The sequence below is a fragment of the Hippocampus zosterae genome, chromosome 2, assembly GCF_025434085.1.
Source record: "Hippocampus zosterae strain Florida chromosome 2, ASM2543408v3, whole genome shotgun sequence".
NCBI lineage: Eukaryota > Metazoa > Chordata > Actinopteri > Syngnathiformes > Syngnathidae > Hippocampus > Hippocampus zosterae.
This window is the reverse complement of record NC_067452.1, coordinates 11423955-11434027: the sequence shown is the minus strand read 5'-3', so window position 1 is coordinate 11434027 and position 10073 is coordinate 11423955. Positions and strand designations below refer to the sequence as shown.

General features: G+C 38.4%; 1 long non-coding RNA gene across 1 annotated transcript; it reads right to left on the bottom strand.

The window, feature by feature from the left end:
* Nucleotides 1-6557: 6557 nt before the first annotated feature.
* Nucleotides 6558-7574, bottom strand: LOC127595410 (uncharacterized). Its single transcript, XR_007961268.1, has 3 exons — nt 7433-7574; nt 6986-7057; nt 6558-6607 (listed from the first exon to the last, which is right to left on the bottom strand). It is a non-coding gene; the product is annotated as an uncharacterized LOC127595410 (long non-coding RNA).
* Nucleotides 7575-10073: the final 2499 nt, after the last annotated feature.

Genomic DNA, 10073 nt, shown 5'->3' with positions numbered 1-10073 from the left:
TCCGCTCGCCCGTACAGCAACATTGGCAATACTACTGTCCATTGCAGTGCCTGGTTAGAAGACTTCAGCTTTTTCCAAAGTTGACACAATGGAACCTCAGGCCCAGACCACGTACATTGAAACAAAAACATTTCCTGTTTTGACAACGGCCATTTTCAGGGGAGTCTGGATGGTATTAAACAGTGTAAGGATTAATTGCATTCAGGGGCGACGCAAATTGATTCTATTATTTGTAATGGTCTATCAGTCGGTCCCACGAGGCTGAAGCCAGAGAGTAGCCATTTTACGTTGCCACAGATACAACCAACTTTTTTTCACTGAAAACGTTGTTATCAGCGTGTGTTTTACGCCATGATTATTGTATGATGCAATGACAGCCTCTCAAAGAATGAACTTCACTGTTTGCGTCGACCATTCGGAGTATATTATCAGTATTGGATTTGAAAATTGTGACTGACAGATGTTGGGTTTACATTTCGAAGTGGATTTTTTTCCCCGATGGGTTTTGCTTTTATTTCGTTGTTGATGGTTCTGACAACGTGATGCAGATGAATCTTTTTAATACTGTAACACTCAGAGATATACAGTACTTTATAAAAGATTCTACTTCCCGCTGTACTTTCCTCTCCAGCACTAGTGATGTGTCGTTCGCGAACGAGCCGGCTCCGAGAGCCGGCTCTTTGTAGTGAACGATGGAGGTCGGCTCCCACCTCATTGGGAGCCGGAAGGGGAGGGTTACACACACACACACACACACACACACACACACACACACACACACACACACACACACACACACACATACGTGTTTTGGTGCATTTTCAGGACGTCCGTTTGTTCACCCGACATATGGGTACATGCCTTTCCCGTGGTCCTACAGGCTCCAAAAAAATATGGTAACCATGAAAAAAAATCAGGAAGAAAGCCATCTACTCAGATTTTGGCTAGGACGTAATTTTTTTTTGATTTATGACAAAACTACTACATATGAGGACATTGACAGGTTTTTGTGTATTATGGAGACAGTCACCTCAAACACACTACCATTTCATGTTTTTGTGAATTTTGAGCCCCCTGGATACACATCATTTTCAAGTATATATGACTTATGAAGACCAGCTAAGAGTAAAGTGTGTATTTTTAAATTGACTCATGTTACATACCAACAGTATATGTTAGGCACATGTGTCCAATTGTCATGCTCAGGCATGGGGAGAACTCTACAAAGGAAGGATGCCCAGATTCAAACATTCAAATATCAATTGCTGAACTGTGAGGCGAATGTGCCAAACAGTCGTTATACCCGTCATCCCTCAAATATTCACATTAATAATACAAGATAGTAAAATAAGCTGTGAAGAAGAAGAGACGGTTAAATATGTGGTCAGTCCACTTTCTTATTTTTTAATTGCTGACAATATGAAATTATGAACACAGAAAACATGCCACCTCCTCTCCATGACACAAAGCACTGCAATAGATGAGGGTTGTTTGAACTGAAGAAGATTATGTCAAAATGTGAATACTGCGATGAAGAATTTTTAATGAATCTGGCCATATATTGTGCCATGTGTGTAGCAACTTCTTTAGCTACCGTTAGACAAAAGCAACTTTTCAAAAAGTATTGAAATTCTTGAAATAGGATGAATTCAAATGTTTTAGGGTTTTTCCAAAATATCACCTCAAACCTAATAAGCCTATCTTTTGTGAGAAGTTTGTATATCGTACGTACGTTTATATACAGCAGGAGTGTCCAAGGTCGGTCCTCAAGGGCCGCTGTCTTTTTGTTTTCCAGCTCTCCCAGGATGTTCTAATGCTGCATCAGAGCTGACTGATGAACTGATCATCTGAAACAGGTGTGATGCAGCCGGGAGAGCTGGAAAACAGGCACGACAGTGGCTCTCCAGGCCCAGATCGGAACATGCCTGATATACAGTATAATTTACATGTTCATACATCTTCAAGGATTTTCCAAATTGCTCTTGAAGATCATGAAACAACAAACGTGAAACACAGTATCCAACAACAAATATGAAATCCATAATTGACCATCCCACCCTAAATGCACCATTGCTATTGCTTCAGTTAACTTGAACTGAAATGTACCCAGACGTGCTCGCATTTCAATGGACTAGCCATTCATTTCCCTTTTTAATGCAGTTATATCCTGTTGTGGATGTAGTTTTTGATGGACACCCAGCCTCTGTCGTTCAGAGCTGCTGGCTCTGCGTGGAGACAGGACTCACAGCTCGTTTTACCTGAAACTTTATGGCTTGTTATGAAATCAAACATATGTCGCTCAACAGCCTTCACTTCATAATCTGTCCACGTGCGTCTCTTATTCCCACCTGTAAAAGAAGGCATTATTTATTAAAAATGGAAAAATAAAATAATCAAAATAAGATATTCCAGGAAATAATGAGAATTTTGAAAATTTGAGAATTTTGAGAATTTATCTCTCATTCCATTCATGGTCTCCAGAGGGTTCAGTTAGGTCACTTGGTGTCTGGAACATAACATTACGGTGTCAAAATATTCAGCATTCTTCATTCTGACCAGTTAAGAAATGAATAAACATTAATTATCATTGAACATTGCTCACGGGAGAGTTTGGGATGAATATACCACACTATAGAAAGTTAACACTGTTCAGTTCTGTGGAACAGCAATATGGGGACATTCGAACACAGGCTCTCCAGAGTTAGGTTGAGACAAAAGTCATGTCACCTGAAACACACTCAGGTTTTTCAGGTCTGAAGAAATATGAGGACATGACGACTGAAATCATGGAGAGTCCATGTTTCTGATTTATAACCTCTCCTGTGTTTGTCAAAGAAAGCTGAAAACTCAAACCTAGTATATAATGATAAGACGTAGTAACCTGTTGTAAGGAAGAAGTGGATCTTCCACTCCTTTCTTGATCTTCAAAAGGTTTCATCAGGATCGGAACACTTGGTGTCTGCAACATAGCAACAGTGCAGTGTCAGAAATATTCAAATTTATTCATCCTGATTAGTTAATAAATGAATAAACATTGTTATTCATTGAACATCGCTCACAGGAGGGTTTGGGATTAATATAAGACACTATAGAAAGTTAACACTGTTCAGCTCTGTGTAACAGCAATATGGGGACATTCGAACACAGGCTCTCCAGAGTTAAGTCCAGACAAAAATCATATCACCTGAAACACACTCCGGTTTTTCAGGTCTAAAGAAATATGAGGACATGACGACTGAAATCATGGAGAGTCCATGTTTCTGATTTATAACTTCTTCTGTGTTTGTCAAAGAAAGCTGAAAACTCAAACCTAGTATATCATGACAAGAAGTAGTAACCTGTTGTAAGGATGAAGTGTATCTATCATTCCATTCATGGTCTCCAGAGGGTTCAGTCAGGTCACTCGGTGTCTGCAACATAACATTACGGTGTCAAAATATTCAGCATTCTTCATTTTGACCAGTTAAGAAATGAATAAATATTAATTATCATTGAACATTGCTCACGGGAGAGTTTGGGATGAATATACCACACTATAGAAAGTTAACACTGTTCAGTTCTGTGGAACAGCAATATGGGGACATTCGAACACAGGCTCTCCAGAGTTAGGTTAAGACAAAAGTCATGTCACCTGAAACACACTCAGGTTTTTCAGGTCTGAAGAAATATGAGGACATGACGACTGAAATCATGGAGAGTCTATGTTTCTGACTTATAACTTCTCCTGTGTTTGTCAAAGAAAGCTGAAAACTCAAACCTAGTATATCATGATAAGAAGTAGTAACCTGTTGTAAGAATGAAGTGGATCTCTCACTCCATTCATGGTCTCCAGAGGGTTCAGTCAGGTCACTTGGTGTCTGCAACATAACATTACGGTGTCAAAATACTCAGCATTTTTCATTTTGACCAGTTAAGAAATGAATAAACATTAATTATCATTGAACATTGCTCACGGGAGAGTTTGGGATGAATATACCACACTATAGAAAGTTAACACTGTTCAGTTCTGTGGAACAGCAATATGGGGACATTCGAACACAGGCTCTCCAGAGTTAGGTTAAGACAAAAGTCATGTCACCTGAAACACACTCAGGTTTTTCAGGTCTGAAGAAATATGAGGACATGACGACTGAAATCATGGAGAGTCCATGTTTCTGATTTATAACTTCTCCTGTGTTTGTCAAAGAAAGCTGAAAACTCAAACCTAGTATATAATGATAAGACGTAGTAACCTGTTGTAAGGAAGAAGTGGATCTTCCACTCCTTTCTTGATCTTCAAAAGGTTTCATCAGGATCGGAACACTTGGTGTCTGCAACATAGCAACAGTGCAGTGTCAGAAATATTCAAATTTATTCATCCTGATTAGTTAATAAATGAATAAACATTGTTATTCATTGAACATCGCTCACAGGAGGGTTTGGGATTAATATAAGACACTATAGAAAGTTAACACTGTTCAGCTCTGTGGAACAGCAATATGGGGACATTCGAACACAGGCTCTCCAGAGTTAAGTCCAGACAAAAATCATATCACCTGAAACACACTCCGGTTTTTCAGGTCTAAAGAAATATGAGGACATGACGACTGAAATCATGGAGAGTCCATGTTTTTGATTTATAACTTCTTCTGTGTTTGTCAAAGAAAGCTGAAAACTCAAACCTAGTATATCATGACAAGAAGTAGTAACCTGTTGTAAGGATGAAGTGTATCTATCATTCCATTCATGGTCTCCAGAGGGTTCAGTCAGGTCACTTGGTGTCTGCAACATAACATTACGGTGTCAAAATATTCAGCATTCTTCATTTTGACCAGTTAAGAAATGAATGAATATTAATTATCATTGAACATTGCTCACGGGAGAGTTTGGGAATGAATATACCACACTATAGAAAGTTAACACTGTTCAGTTCTGTGGAACAGCAATATGGGGACATTCGAACACAGGCTCTCCAGAGTTAGGTTAAGACAAAAGTCATGTCACCTGAAACACACTCAGGTTTTTCAGGTCTGAAGAAATATGAGGACATGACGACTGAAATTATGGAGAGTCTATGTTTCTGACTTATAACTTCTCCTGTGTTTGTCAAAGAAAGCTGAAAACTCAAACCTAGTATATCATGATAAGAAGTAGTAACCTGTTGTAAGGATGAAGTGGATCTCTCACTCCATTCTTGTTCTCCAGAGGGTTCAGTCAGGTCACTTGGTGTCTGCAACATAACATTACGGTGTCAAAATACTCAGCATTTTTCATTTTGACCAGTTAAGAAATGAATAAATATTAATTATCATTGAACATTGCTCACGGGAGAGTTTGGGATGAATATACCACACTATAGAAAGTTAACACTGTTCAGTTCTGTGGAACAGCAATATGGGGACATTCGAACACAGGCTCTCCAGAGTTAGGTTAAGACAAAAGTCATGTCACCTGAAACACACTCAGGTTTTTCAGGTCTGAAGAAATATGAGGACATGACGACTGAAATTATGGAGAGTCTATGTTTCTGACTTATAACTTCTCCTGTGTTTGTCAAAGAAAGCTGAAAACTCAAACCTAGTATATCATGATAAGAAGTAGTAACCTGTTGTAAGAATGAAGTGGATCTCTCACTCCATTCATGGTCTCCAGAGGGTTCAGTCAGGTCACTTGGTGTCTGCAACATAACATTACGGTGTCAACATATTCAGCATTCTTCATTCTGACCAGTTAAGAAATGAATAAATATTAATTATCATTGAACATTGCTCACGGGAGAGTTTGGGATGAATATACCACACTATAGAAAGTTAACACTGTTCAGTTCTGTGGAACAGCAATATGGGGACATTCGAACACAGGCTCTCCAGAGTTAGGTTAAGACAAAAGTCATGTCACCTGAAACACACTCAGGTTTTTCAGGTCTCAAGAAATATGAGGACATGACGACTGAAATCATGGAGAGTCCATGTTTCTGATTTATAACTTCTCTTGTGTTTGTCAAAGAAAGCTGAAAACTCAAACCTAGTATATCATGATAAGAAGTAGTAACCTGTTGTAAGGATGAAGTGGATCTCTCACTCCATTCTTGTTCTCCAGAGGGTTCAGTCAGGTCACTTGGTGTCTGCAACATAACATTACGGTGTCAAAATACTCAGCATTTTTCATTTTGACCAGTTAAGAAATGAATAAATATTAATTATCATTGAACATTGCTCACGGGAGAGTTTGGGATGAATATACCACACTATAGAAAGTTAACACTGTTCAGTTCTGTGGTACAGCAATATGGGGACATTCGAACACAGGCTCTCCAGATGTTAGGTTAAGGCAAAAGTCATGTCACCTGAAACACACTCGGGTTTTTCAGGTCTAAAGAAATATGAGGACATGACGACTGAAATCCTGGAGAGTCCATGTTTCTGATTTATAACTTCTCCTGTGTTTGTCAAAGAAAGCTGAAAACTCAAACCTAGTATATCATGATAAGAAGTAGTAACCTGTTGTAAGGATGAAGTGGATCTCTCACTCCATTCTTGGTTTCCAGAGGGTTCAGTCAGGATGAAGTGGATCTCTCACTCCATTCTTGGTTTCCAGAGGGTTCAGTCAGGTACCTGTCACTTGATGTCTGCAACATAACAACATTACGGTGTCAAAAGTTTCAGCATTCTTCATTCTGACCAGTTAAGAAATGAATACATATTAATTATCATTGAACATTGCTCACGGGAGCGTTTGGGATGAATATACCACACTATAGAAAGTTAACACTGTTCAGTTCTGTGGAACAGCAATATGGGGACATTCGAACACAGGCTCTCCAGAGTTAGGTTAAGACAAAAGTCATGTCACCTGAAACACACTCAGGTTTTTCAGGTCTGAAGAAATATGAGGACATGACGACTGAAATCATGGAGAGTCTATGTTTCTGATTTAGAACTTCTCCTGTGTTTGTCAAAGAAAGCTGAAAACTCAAACCTAGTATATCATGATAAGAAGTAGTAACCTGTTGAAAGGATGAAGTGGATCTCTCACTCCATTCATGGTCTCCAGAGGGTTCAGTCAGGTCCCTTGGTGTCTGCAACATAACATTACGGTGTCAAAATATTCAGCATTCTTCATTCTGACCAGTTAAGAAATGAATAAATATTAATTATCATTGAACATTGCTCACAGGAGAGTTTGGGAATAATGTACCACACTATAGAAAGTTAACACTGTTCTTCTCTGTGGAACAGCAATATGGGGACATTTAGACACAGGCTCTCCAGAGTTAGGTTAAGACAAAAGTCATGACACCTGAAACACACTCAGGTTTTTCAGGTCTAAAGAAATATGAGGACATGACGACTGAAATCATGGAGAGTCCATGTTTCTGATTTATAACTTCTCCTGTGTTTGTCAAAGAAAGCTGAAAACTCAAACCTAGTATATCATGACAAGAAGTAGTAACCTGTTGTAAGGATGAAGTGTATCTATCATTCCATTCATGGTCTCCAGAGGGTTCAGTCAGGTCACTCGGTGTCTGCAACATAACATTACGGTGTCAAAATATTCAGCATTCTTCATTTTGACCAGTTAAGAAATGAATAAATATTAATTATCATTGAACATTGCTCACGGGAGAGTTCGGGATGAATATACCACACTATAGAAAGTTAACACTGTTCAGTTCTGTGGAACAGCAATATGGGGACATTCGAACACAGGCTCTCCAGAGTTAGGTTAAGACAAAAGTCATGTCACCTGAAACACACTCAGGTTTTTCAGGTCTGAAGAAATATGAGGACATGACGACTGAAATTATGGAGAGTCTATGTTTCTGACTTCTAACTTCTCCTGTGTTTGTCAAAGAAAGCTGAAAACTCAAACCTAGTATATCATGACAAGAAGTAGTAACCTGTCGTAAGGATGAAGTGTATCTATCATTCCATTCATGGTCTCCAGAGGGTTCAGTCAGGTCACTCGGTGTCTGCAACATAACATTACGGTGTCAAAATATTCAGCATTCTTCATTTTGACCAGTTAAGAAATGAATAAATATTAATTATCATTGAACATTGCTCACGGGAGAGTTCGGGATGAATATACCACACTATAGAAAGTTAACACTGTTCAGTTCTGTGGAACAGCAATATGGGGACATTCGAACACAGGCTCTCCAGAGTTAGGTTAAGACAAAAGTCATGTCACCTGAAACACACTCAGGTTTTTCAGGTCTGAAGAAATATGAGGACATGACGACTGAAATTATGGAGAGTCTATGTTTCTGACTTATAACTTCTCCTGTGTTTGTCAAAGAAAGCTGAAAACTCAAACCTAGTATATCATGATAAGAAGTAGTAACCTGTTGTAAGAATGAAGTGGATCTCTCACTCCATTCTTGTTCTCCAGAGGGTTCAGTCAGGTCACTTGGTGTCTGCAACATAACACCATTACGGTGCCATTACGGGACATTCGAACACAGGCTCTCCAGTGTTAGGTCCAGACAAAAGTCATTTCCCCTGATCACACTCAGGTTTTTCAGCAACATTACAGTATCAGAAATATTCTAAAAAGTATTCTACAGTAACTGGGAAGTATGAGGGCATGACTGAAATCATGAAAATCAACATTATAGCAACCATAGAGTGTCAGAAATATGTCGTAGTTACATGACTTTTGAATAAATTAAACTTCATACACAGCACAAGCCGGCTCTTTATGGTAGTTACCACTGTACAGCTCTTATAGCTAACAATTTCAGGACAACAGACATGACTGAGTTCAAATAATAAAGACAACACCCGAAACATACTCTTTCAGACTAAAACAATGTAATGACTGAAAAATAATTCCGGTGACCATTCGTTGTTTTCAACTAAGTAGAGACTTTTGATGGGCAGTACAAATTGCTGATAAAAATGTGGATTTGTCAAACAGCTACCACAGCCTTCTTCAATCAGGTGAAATAAGCATTATGAAGGAAGTTTAAAGGCATCTAATTTTCCTCGACTATTACGGATGTATGCGTTTTTATGAATTGTGATATTTGGTGAAGCACAATATTTTAACAGAAGCCGAATAATTTCTATTTCTATTTTTTCATTCCAAGATATTCCTAGTTCTACATGGCAATACAATATTCTCAATAATTGAATGATAATGGCTGCTAAACATTTTCTTCAAAAGTACTTCAATTATTTTTGCTCCAATATGATCAATGGCATAAAAAATATGCTGTTTACTGTGACAGTTTTGGGGTAAATACAATGTACGAATAAAATCTGTCACTGTGACAGGCTTTGGTTGCAGCTCTTGTCATATGCTTGCGGTAGCCATAAGAATTAGATAGCAGGTAGATTGATAGCATACCTTTATAATCATTGATCCACTGGGCTTTCAAACAAGGCTTGTTGACTCCAGATAAAAGGAGCAGCCTCAGATTCAGGGCTCAGTCTGGTTCTTCTTTGTGACATTATCACCACCAGTAAACATCTACAATGGAAAGTGAGAAGAAGTCAGCCAGACAAGCAAGCACAATATTATGGCAGCACTTATTTTGGCTCAAAAAGTACTGAGCCAAAGGAATATTATTTTCTTCCTCAAAAATACAAAAATTCATTTCATCAAACATTTGCTGGTCAGACTAATAGATTCGGGCAAACCATTTGTCAGGCAGATAACAATGTAAAATTAAAATAGAGTAACACAATATTGTCTTGACCAAATGTACCAACAAAGCTGAATTCTGCTATAATTTCATTGCAAACGTTTGTTTGTTTTTTTCATTGAAACGGTGTACAATTGAATCAGCACAAGAATAAACAGTGTAAATACACCGGGCTTAGCGTAAATGCTAGAAGTGCCTGGCCCACTTTCATTAGGCTACCTGTACTAACTAATTTAAATTAACTGCAATCGAATAAAACAAATACTGCACTGAAATAAACATATGGTACCAAAACCAAGTTCCACAGACTGTGTTGTTAAAGATTTAGAAAAGTTTTCCAGAACCTTGCCTGCAGGACATGTCCACATTACTTTTACTGGAAGCTTATTAGCATGCTAACGATCGAGCTAGCTAGCTAGCTAGCTGTCTTATTGAATGATAT